General features: G+C 40.2%; 1 non-coding gene across 1 annotated transcript; it reads left to right on the top strand.

The window, feature by feature from the left end:
- Window positions 1-4,401: 4,401 nt before the first annotated feature.
- TRNAS-GCU (transfer RNA serine (anticodon GCU)) lies at window positions 4,402-4,483 on the top strand. The gene has a single exon. It is a non-coding gene; the product is annotated as a tRNA-Ser (tRNA).
- Window positions 4,484-11,687: the final 7,204 nt, after the last annotated feature.

Raw genomic sequence — 11,687 nt, 5'->3', positions numbered from 1 at the left:
GAAGAAAGAAAACAGAGTTCAACAAATAAAATATAATAAAATAATAAATTCGGAGTGTAAAGATAATAAGAAGTGAAGCTAAGTTATCTCTGTTGTGTTGTTCGTATTTGTTTTCATTCTTCATTCTCTATGCCCGTCTGGTGGTAACGATCGTTGAGGTCTGACACCGTGGATAGCCGGTGTGTGTCCCATTGGTGGAATAAAGAAATCGCCATCGGCAGGGTAGGAGAAGCACGCCCGTGGGAGAAGTGGTGTTATTCAATTTCTAATCACTAGATTGCGTACCAAAAGCCTGAAATCAATTCCAAACCTCTCTGCAGCGTTTATATAGAGTGAAAGCATGTAATTCTGTTGATGGTGATTCGTCCGTCGGATGAGGACGTGAAGCCTCGAGCAGGCGCCTTGGTGCCAAGCTGAGTAGCTCAGATGGTTAAGGCGCTTGCTTTCTGCGTCCAAGTTGACAGACTCGATCCTGGCTCAGTCCGGCGGTATTCGAAGGTACTCAAATACATCAGCTCCGTATGGGTAGATCTACCGGTCCGTTAAAGAACTTATGCGGGACAACATTCCGGCACCTCGGGGTCTCCGAAAACCGTAAAAGTAATTAGTGGGATGTAAAATCAATAACATTATTATTCATTTGAATGCAGTTATTTCCTATTGAAGATATCATGCTAGTAATGAAAAATGAAATGTCGTATGGCTTTTAGTGCCGGGATATCCCAGGACGGGTTCGGCTCGCCAGGTGCAGGTCTTTCTATTTGACTCCCGTAGGCGACCTGCACGTCTTGATGAGGATGAAATGATGATGAAGACAACACATAGCCTACACCCAGCCCCCGTGCCATTGGAATTAACCAATTAAGATTAAAATCCCCGACCCGGCCGGGAATCGAAGCCGGGACCCTCTGAACCAAAGGTCAGTACGCTGACCGTTCAGCCAACGAGTCGGACATCATGCTAGTAGTCCAATTAGAATGAAAAGAAACTATGTCATTAATTCCATCTCATAAACTCCTCTGGTGTTGACGACAAAAAGGGCATCCGGTCGTAAAAACTCGCTACGAAGATTCATTTCACTCATACCCGACCCCGTAGGTTTGGACATACTCTTCAGTGGAACCGACATTTTTCACTGGTTGGCGAGTGATTATTGTTTTAAGAGTAGGGCCTAAGTACATTTGGGCAGAACAACTTCTCAGAGGAAATAATATAGATGATGATTTTCCTAACCTTCAAATACTAAAGGTACTAGCAAAAGAAAGGAAAGGGCTGCGAAGGACGTGAAAATGAAAGGCTTGCTGGGCCGCGCAAACCTAAGAAAGCAAGAATTTGACCAAAGGTCGGATAGGAAAGAGGGAAGTGAAGAGCCAGGCACAAATAACATTTTTCTCTGGCTTGCACCAAGAGATCTATCATGAAACAGTCACAGGCGGCACATAAGGCTTTGTATTAGAGATCATTTTTTTTCTTTTTACGGTATGCCTTATGCCGCACCGACACAGGTCTTTTGGCGACGATGGGTAGGAAAGAGCTAGGAGTGAGAAGGTAGCAGCCATGGCCTCAATTAAGGTTCAGTTCCACCTCTTAACTTGTGTGAAAATGGGAAACCACGGAAAACCACATTCAGGGTTGCCGACAGTAGAGTCAGAATCCAGTAAATCCCGAATGCAATTTCACAGCTGAGCTACCCTAACCGCACGACTCGTGGCTTTGTTGACTGCTTACAAATCTTCACGCCATTTATACTGGACATGATAACTGAAACAATTCCAATCCGTTAGTCAACACCGATAATTTGTTCCCGTATATTGAAGTGTATCCCCCTCTGTGTCGTAATGGTCAGTGTGATTACCTGCCACTCACGAAGGCCTGGGTTCGATTTCCGGCTCTGCCACGAAATTTGAAAAGTGGTACGAGGGCTGGAGCGGGGTCCACTTAGCCTCCGGAGGTCAACTGAGTAGAGGAGTGGGAGTCGTTTCCCTCCTCAGTCATCCTCGAAGTGGTTTTCCGTGGTTGTCCATTTCTCCTCCAGGTAAATACCGGGATAGTGCATAACTTAAGGCCGCGGGCGCTTCCTTCCCTCTTCCTTGTCTATCTCCACCAATCTTCCCGTCCCCCCACAAGGACCCTGTTCAGCATGGCAGGTGAGGCCGCCTGGGCGAGGTAATGTTCCTCCATACCAGTTGTATCCCCGACCCAATGTCTCACGTTCCAGAACACTGCCCATTAAGTGGTAGAAGTGGGATCCGTCGCTGAGATCGAGGGAAAAGCCAACCCTCGAGAGTAAACGGATTAAGAAAGAAAGATATTGAAGTGCAGTCTACAGTTCCAGCATTTGTCTTATGGGAAAATGGGAAACCACGGAAAACCATCTTCAGGGCTGCCGACATTGGGGTTCGAACCCAGTATATACCGAACGCAATTTCACAGCTGAGCGACCCTAACCGCACGACACGTGGCTTTGCTGACTGCTTACAAATCTCCACGCCGTTTATACTGGACTTGATAATTGAAACAATTCCAATCCGTTAGTCAATACCGATAATTTGTGATAACTTCGATGTTTAGCCCCTAAAGAACAGTATAGGCCTATATAGAACTATCACTGAAAGTAACATGGCTTATCGAAATAAACTCTGAAGACAGACCAACAACCTAACAGAGCAATGACTGTAAAGTTATCAGTAGAGATAAAATTTTGTATCGTATTGCAGTTGTGTGTGCAAGCAGTGTACATGCAATTACAAAAATATTTTCATCCAAGTTCTTCTTTTTTTTACAGTTGACTTCGCGTCGCACCGACGATAGGATAGAAAAGACCTAGGAATGGGAAGGAAGCGGTCGTGGCCTTAATTAAAGTACAGCATTTGCTTGGTGTGAAAATTGGAAACTACGGAAAACCATCTTCAGAGCTGCCGATAGTGGGGCTCGAGCCCACTATCTCCCAGATGCCAGTTCACAGCTACGCGCCCCTAACGGCACGGCCAACTCGCCCGGTATATCCCAGTTCTAGCGCTGTCTTACCTCATTTTCACCGTAAGATCTGAGTCGGTGTGACGTGATATTAATAAGATAAGAAATTAACAATCCTCCTTTCTTAACACTAATCAGAAAGGGGAAAGAAACTTTCGAAGAATGGAGGTATCAACAAATGAAAGAGACGGGTTACAGACGGGTGGAAGTGAGGGACTCCCTAGGCCTCGCAAACCTAGAACCGTTGTGGTCGGAAGACAACAAGACCAGACAACAGCAGAGAAGAAAGCGAGAAAACTGAAATGTACCGGTAACATATATTCCCGTGTCAATATCTGAATACATAAATTAGAATGCATAAGATCCACAGGAGTTCAGAAAGTATTTTATACTACCATCATCAGCTACAACAGGAGAGGAATTTGATTTCGAGTGGGAAATATTGTAAGAGCTGATTCATTAAAAAAAAGTGATTCATTCTTTAAATTGCCTTTGAAAGCAGGAAGGAACGTATCATGAACAAAGTGCGGTAATGGGAGTCGTTTTATTATTTTAAGCTGTCCAAAAGAAAGATCTATGTTGACATCATATTATAGTCACCTGTTGACTGCTGCACGAACTATCTTCTCGCGGCTGCGAGAGTATCGATATTCTTACATCGACTCCCACAGAGCCCAGCTTCATTGCCATGGATGACATCTAGTAGCAACTGGCCAAACTACTGAGAGCTTGAATTGCACAGCGTAGCTCAAATTGCTTACTGGTTTGTAGTTATTTAAAAATGTTTTCAGGAATGCAATTATAACAGTAATTCACAACATACAATGTACGCGAATATCTGAATGTATAGATAAAGTTTCTCATGAATTCAGAATGCATTTCAGAAAAGAAGAAAATAATTACTTCATTCATTCAAGGTTGATAAAAAGTTGGCGAATTACTAGGCTATAGCTTGCATTTTCACCTGAAATATTGGTACGGTGACTGCCGGTTTTCAAAAGGAGTTTCATATAGGTTAGGCAGTTTTTCACAATAATTGTTTCTTATGTTACTTATCAGACGAAAACTAAGATGTACCGGTAGGATCTTTTTCCTTGTCAGTATGGCGCTGCTCTCCTGAAGATTTTCCCACTTTCCCCGGACATTTAGTTGCCAGTGGCTTAAATCTGATGAAATCAGGAAATTGAAAAAATTCAGTCTGATATCTTCTCCTACTGTCACTTAGAAAATGTTTATGAGAAGGTCTTTCTAATCTTCCGAAACATATCCGTTTCATTTTGCTACAGAGGCTATCTTGTCACTGATTCGAGAAAAGAAAGGCAAATTTCTTTCGATTGATGTAACTTCAAACTATTTCTCTACATTTACTTCTTCCATCCGCAAGCTTACTATACTAGTAGAGTTATTAATCTCCCCAGCAGACATGACGAGGTGGCCGAGTGGTTAAGGCGTTGGACTGCTAATCCAATGTGCTCTGCACGCGTGGGTTCGAATCCCATCCTCGTCGGATAATTTTGCGTTTTACTACTCTACTCACACGACCGCGATTGTTACTTTTTCAGTGTTTAAAAGTCAGAACCATTGTCTAATACCTTATGATTAGGGCCCGTATTATTATGTTAAGAAATGGTGAACTCCTTTAATTGTCGACAACTGAATATAAATGTTGAACTTCTTACGAAATTGTACAGAATTATTTGGATTGTCCTCCTAGTCAATGCTAACAGTATTTACGCTCAATTAAGACGAACCTTTACAAAGATATGTTTCGACCCTGCATAGTAAGACATATATTCTTTCTTAATCTGTTTACCCTCCAGGGTTGGTTTTTCCCGCGGACTCAACGAGGGATCCCACTTCTACTGCCTCAAGGGCAGTGTCCTGGAGCGTGAGACATTGGGTCGGGGATACAACTGGGGATGTGGACCAGTACCTCGCCCAGGCGGCCTCACCTGCTATGCTGAACAGAGGCCTTGTGGAGGATGGAAAGATTGGAAGAGATAGACAAGGAAGAGGGAAGGAAGCGACCGTGGCCTTAAGTTAGGTACCATCCCGGCGTTTGCCTGGAGGAGAAGTGGGAAACCACGGAAAACCACTTCGAGGATGGCTGAGGAGGGAATCGAACCCCTGCCTCTACTCAGCTGACCTCCCGATGCTGAGTGGATCCCGTTCCAGCTCTCGTGTCACGTTGCAAATTGCGTGGCAGAGCCGAGAATCGAACCCGGACCTCTGGGGGGTTGCAGCCAATCGTATTGTACTAACCACTACACCACAGAGGAAGACATTATTATTATTATTATTATTATTATTATTATTATTATTATTATTATTATTATTATTATTATTATTATACACTCCAATACCGCTTCTGTGTTACCTCCACCACCAACCACACCACCACCACCGCCGCCGCCACCAGAAGAGGCAGTTGTTTACAAATAATGGAAATACCCGTAAAAGTAGACCATTGTCGTTATTCCGTCTTTCAGTGCTGTATGTTAGTGACTCACCATTTGACATGTGCAACAGTCTTCATCGCACCCGATCTTCTGTTCACGGAGAGCACCTGGCTCAGTGGCAGACACACTTCCTCATCCACGCGCTCTGTCTTCCGCAATGGATCTCCCAAAAGCTCTTTGTCCTGCAGCTTTACCCTGGAAGGTGACTTTTACTACGTTGCCATCTTGTCAATGAATACATTCCCGAACAACTGAAGTAGGTTTTGCTAGCATACAGAGCACAGTCTTCTTTGTACATTAAGTTCATTTAGGATTGAGTTGTTCGTTCTTTTCTCTATCCATTATATTCTCTACGAATGGAATACATTTAAGTAAACGTCGCTATGGTTACTGAAAATAACTTACATGACTTCAGATGTTTGTAACAATTGTCTTAACGAACAATATAATGCGAGTGAGCAGTCCTTTGTTATGGCAGAGATTGTTGATTTAATGGAAACATATTTTCCCGCTTTAGAATGACGTACCATTTTTACATTCAGTAAGAAAATCTTATAACCTATACATAGTGCTGAAACATCATGGGTGTACTCTAGCGGACTAATATCGAACCTTACGGTTTTATGTTCATAGGATATGGTCGCTTTTACACTCCTGGGCGGTTTTCTGGTCCTCTAAGGTTGGCTACACTGCTGTTGGATTCGGAGAGCGGGAAGTGAGCACAACAACTTTCTTCCACACGTTATGTTTGTGTGAATCCAAGTTTTATTTTATGTTTTTCTCAATGTGTTGCTGTGAAGCAGATGTTATGGAATCTCTCTGCAGTTGATGAACATCAGTAGCTCCGTAGTAACTTACCTTCCAAGTTTTCCAGTGGCTGTGAAAGTGAGTTCTAAGTGTGACCATGAGTTTACTGAAGTGGCTGGATTTAAAAAAAAAACAAAAAAAGAAACGTGCTGGAGCTGGGATGAAGATGAAGAATCAAACAATACTAGAAAGGTGTGTGATGGCTCAAGTAAAAACGAAACTGAATGGAGTTCGGAGGACAATTAGTTTCATTAAAAACGTGAGTATAAAGCCTGAGCCTGTGTTAAATGTTGCCGAAACGTGTGATACAGGTTCAAGGGAGAATCTAGGTTATGGTTATAAACCTTCTACCATCGACTGTGAAATTCAAGGACCCAGCTACCGAAAACAAGATTTTCCAGACTGTTGGAACGAGTCTCAGTACCGTTATTTTTTGTCAGAGGACAAGTGGTAATTTGCATAAAATAAAAAATTAGGTTGCAATATATATATAAAGAGGAAAGTAAATTAGGATTAGGAGTTTCTAAAGGGGCAGGACTTAAGCTAATGAAACTATGGATAGAATGCAAGGTTCATCCCAACGCAAATAATATTAATCGACAACAAATAAGACTTCGGGAAAAAAAAAAATTAGAGCACAAAAATTCAGAATCTCAGAGAAAAGCTATGTTACAAAAGTCAGAATCTAATACAAAGATATTTGAAAGTTGTTTGGACACTATGAATGTCAAACACCTAGAAACCACCAATCGAGTATTTCGAACAGCATACTCAATTACGAAAAGAAATAGACCCTTCGGAGACTTACAGGCTTATGTTGAACTTTAACAATTAAAGGGTTTAGATATGGGACGAGTTCTTCATACAAATTTTAGTTGTGCTAATATTATTGAACACATTTCACAGGAAATGAGAAATAAAATAGCAAAAGCTATAACAGAAAATCAGAGGAGAATCAGTATTATGATTGACGAATCAACAACAGTTAGTGTAAAATCTGTTTTAGTGTTATGTTTGAGATGTGCTCTTTCAGATAATTCTGAATTTGTTTCTTTTTTCTTGGACTTGATAGAACTTGAATCAGCTACAGCAGATGTTATTACTCGAGAGATATTGAAGAATCTTTCTTCATATGGGATGAATGAAAACTTTCTGACAGAACATATAGTAGTTGGTCTAGCATGTGATGTTAGGTAGAAAAAATGGAGTTGGAGCACAGCTTTTAAAGTTATTTCCAGATATAGTAATCTGGCACTGTTTAAACCATCGCTCGGAATTGGCCGTTTCTGATACAAGAAATGAAGTTACAGGCGTTAAACATTTCCATTCTTCCTTTGACAAATTATATTCTTTATACAGCATGTCTCCCAAAAATCGAAGGGAACTCAACACTTGTGCTGCTTCACTGGAACAAAGAGTTAAGAAGATTGGGAAAATATTTACAATAAGATGGGTGGCATCAAGCCAGAGAACTGTAAAAGCTGTCTGGGAAAACTATAGTGCACTAGTACAACATTTTAGTGAGGCCAAAAATGACCACCAGAGAGACTCCAAAGAAAAGGCAAAATTCCAAGGTCTAGAAAATATGTTAACATGTGTAAAATTTCTTTAAAATATTGCAATTATGTATGATGCTCTTGTTGAGTTAGCTGATTTGTCTTTAGAGTTGCAGAAAAGAGAGACAAGTCTGACAGAGGCTCAAAATGCAATCAAGCGCACTATAAAAGTGTTTGAATCTATGTGTAACTCAACTTCTGGAGAATACTACAGAACAGTTCTTAAAGCAGCAGAAAACAAAAAGTTTAGAAACATAGGATTACATGATTCTAAAAAAGTTGTAAAAATTGATAGAAAGCAGTTTTTCAGAAGTCTTATGAACAATTTAAATAACAGGCTTATGGAAAATGTGTCCACATCATCTCATCTTGGTTCCAGCTCTAGTCAGCAGTGACAAACGTTATCAGTGATTCAAAGGTACTATACAAAAATAATTGGCCCTCGACTTCTGCTTTGGATATCTGCTATGGTAATGAGAGTGTTGGCAACCTTTGTGACTTTTTCTACATGTCAGACAAGAGGAGGTACATTAATGCTTTTAGAAAGTATATCGAGATCAAGGAAATTCCAGTGGAGCTGAAGCTTTTTTTATTTATTTATTTATTTATTTATTTATTTATTTATTTAATAAATGTGCCACCAACAGGGACACGCTCCAATTATAGGTGGCTTTTACAAATTATTTGAACAAATAACATAGAAATACCAAAAAGAAGAAAATGTGAAAACACTATGTAAATGAGATGATGATGCTCTGTATGAAATGGATGAAACAATATATCATATACAGAAGCCTGCTAATAAATCAAACAAAAAAAAATTGTAACAAAATCATGTAATTATTATACATATAAACAAATCACTTCGACGAGAAAAATTCTTTTAATATATTTACATATGTGTCATATCCATAAGCAAAGTCAAGATCTATATGATACTTATTAATTAAGTTATTGTATGTTTCACACATATTGATAAACGGAGAGTTCTTAAACAATACAGTTTTGGAGACTGGAGTAATAAACGATTTCCGAAATCTTAAATTTCCTTTTCTAACATTAAAGCATAACTCATGAAGCGAACTATTATCGTCAATTAATGCATTAACCATCTTATAGAGATAAATTTGTTGAGCTATTCCACGCCTACTGGCTAGTGATTTCATATAGCTCCAGAACTGATTAACATCACTTTTGATATTCTCTTCAAGTCTAGAAATATAATTTTTATACGCTTTACTGATCATATGTTTCGTTTCTCTCCTTAACTGGTTAAATATTACCCTACTATACTCTGAATGTTTCCTTCGCTTTCTCTGGATTTCCTTCAGTTTCAAGTTATTTATTATGTCTTTAGTAAACCATGGAGGATATCTTTTCTTTGTGTGAAAATTCTTCATTGGTACCGTTTCACAAAATACAGAGTGTACCTGAGCATAAAAATACTCAGCAGCCTGGTCAGCGTCTGTAAATTCTACAATCCTAGACCAATCCATTCGCTCGAACGTTTTATACATTTGAAAGAAATTAGCCCTTTTAACTACTTAGGTTGTTCAGGTTGTTGTGAAACATGGCTACGCTCTCTGTTTAATAGTAGCGTGACTGCAATTGCAGGATGATAACTATCCTCCTTAATTAAGGGGCACTCATCTCTATATACTGTTAATGTGTTAATTCGTAATAATAAGATCAAGTGTATTTCCATTTACATTAAGGATATTATTGACCAAGTGCAACTGATAGAGTGACATAAACTCAGCTAAGGATCTATATGCAGGTCAAAAATTTACAAGATTACTTTGCTCACCAGTAATTAATGGCAAATTAAAGTCACCAGCTATAATAAGATCTAAATTGGAAAGGTCCTTATTAACTTCAAACAATCTATAGAAGTCCAAATATGCTTCCAATTTGGTTGCAGGTGGAAAATACACTGACATTATTACATAACTGTGACCATTAACTATAATTTTTACACAAACTGATTCAGTATCACCAAATCTAACGTTATTTGTCTTGATACTATAGAACCTTTAACAGCTATTAATGCGCCTCCTCCTTTCCTTGTACCTCCACAATCTTTTGTATACACATTAAAATCCCTACTAAACAGTTCGTTGTTAGCAACATGAGATTGTAACCATGTTTCCGTAATCAACACAATATCGTATTCTGATTCACTATTGTTAACATAAAACTCCGAAATTTTAGTGTTTAACCCTCTTACATTCTGGTAGTAAATATTAATTGCATTAAAAATAATTTTTCTCAAAATACAAAAGTTACACAGTCTCATTTAATCCATTCACATTGTCCAGGGTTTTTAGATTAAACACCTGCCGATCACCCTTTCTTTTTCGGAGTTTAATGTTACCTCCATGATCTACCCATAGAAAAGCATAATTTCTCTCCTTCTTAATTTTTCGAGCTTCGCCAAGGACCTTTCTTCGTAGGGACGTAAAACTGTGGTTTATATACACCGTTTCATACTCAGAAAATCCGAGATGAGACGCATTTAAATCCCTTTTAACCTTGCGTTTTTGAATGAGTTCATTCTTGACACTACGGTGTACAAACTTCAAGACTGTACAGACCTTTCTCATCTCTTCAGCAGAAGCTGAAAGAGCTTTCAGTACCATTAATTATTTTCACAAGCAGCGTTGGACCTCCTGTGCATATATTTAACCCACAACCATACGTCAAGTCATGGCTACAAAAGGGGAGACGTTCAGCTGATAAAACAACTTGTCGGAAACATGAGGCCGCTGATTTTGACACCCACTACTAGTCCATTTGGAAATTACTGAATTAATAAGGCGAGTTCCTGTAAATAGTTTGTTCCAACTAAATCACTGGGTGCAGTACTTTAGCCTCTGTCTTTCCGCACAGATCAGAGCAGAATCTAGCTTCCACCGGTGTCCCAGTCTCATCTATGGCTGTGACAATATGGAAGCTGCTGGGGTGTGGGTGATGCTGAGTTAATGACATTCAGGTGGTGGTGGTGGTGGTGGTGGTGGTGGTGGTGGTGATTATTGTTTTAAGAGGAAGTACAACAGGGCAACCATCCTCTATATAACACTAACGAAAAAGAAAACAATGGAAGGGATCCGACACTTCGAAAATTGAAGATACCGACCAAAGGAAGACAAGGGCCACGAAGGGCGTAAAGATGAAAGACTCCCTAGGCCTCGAGTAATCTAATACCGTCGGGTTGGAAAAGAACAAGAGTTGACCAAGAGAGGTCAGATATGATAGATGCAGGTGAGGAGCCTGTCACAAGTAAATGGAAGCAATGCCAGGACTCAGCTAAGGGCCCCGTGATCGCCAACCCACGCTCCAAAGTACGGAGTCCCTGGGCCCCTTTTAGTCGCCTCTTACGACAGGCAGGGGATACCGTGGGTGTTATTCTACCGGCCCCACCCACGGGGGGGGGATGACATTCAGAGCATGACCACTGCGTCTGAGTGCTATGAAAGGTGTTGCTCATAGGGTAAGTCGTGCTGCAATAGCACTGTCTGACCTAGTGAGGAAAGCAATAGCAAACTATCTCACTCCTCATCTTGCCTAGCACGCACAATTTTGGCGCTGCCATTGGTTTTTACGGTTTCCCTATAACAACATGGCCATTGGTGGTGCTATTTGAGAATATGACCAGCCTCTGTACTGATGACCTGACAGACAGACAGACAGACAGACAGACAGACAGACAGACAGACAGACAGACAGACAGACAAACAGACAGACAGACAGACAGACAGACAGACAGACAGACAGACAGACAAATGATATTGATGTTAGTGGTTTTATTGAGCCAGTGTCATAAATCCAGTGCTCTTCCATCTGGTCCACTGTAAAAAAAAAAAAAAAAAAAAAAAAAAAACAGAGCACA

Source organism: Anabrus simplex, chromosome 8 (genome assembly GCF_040414725.1).
Source record: "Anabrus simplex isolate iqAnaSimp1 chromosome 8, ASM4041472v1, whole genome shotgun sequence".
Taxonomy (NCBI): domain Eukaryota; kingdom Metazoa; phylum Arthropoda; class Insecta; order Orthoptera; family Tettigoniidae; genus Anabrus; species Anabrus simplex.
Note: the sequence above shows the minus strand (reverse complement) of the source record. Positions and strands in the feature narration are given on the sequence as shown.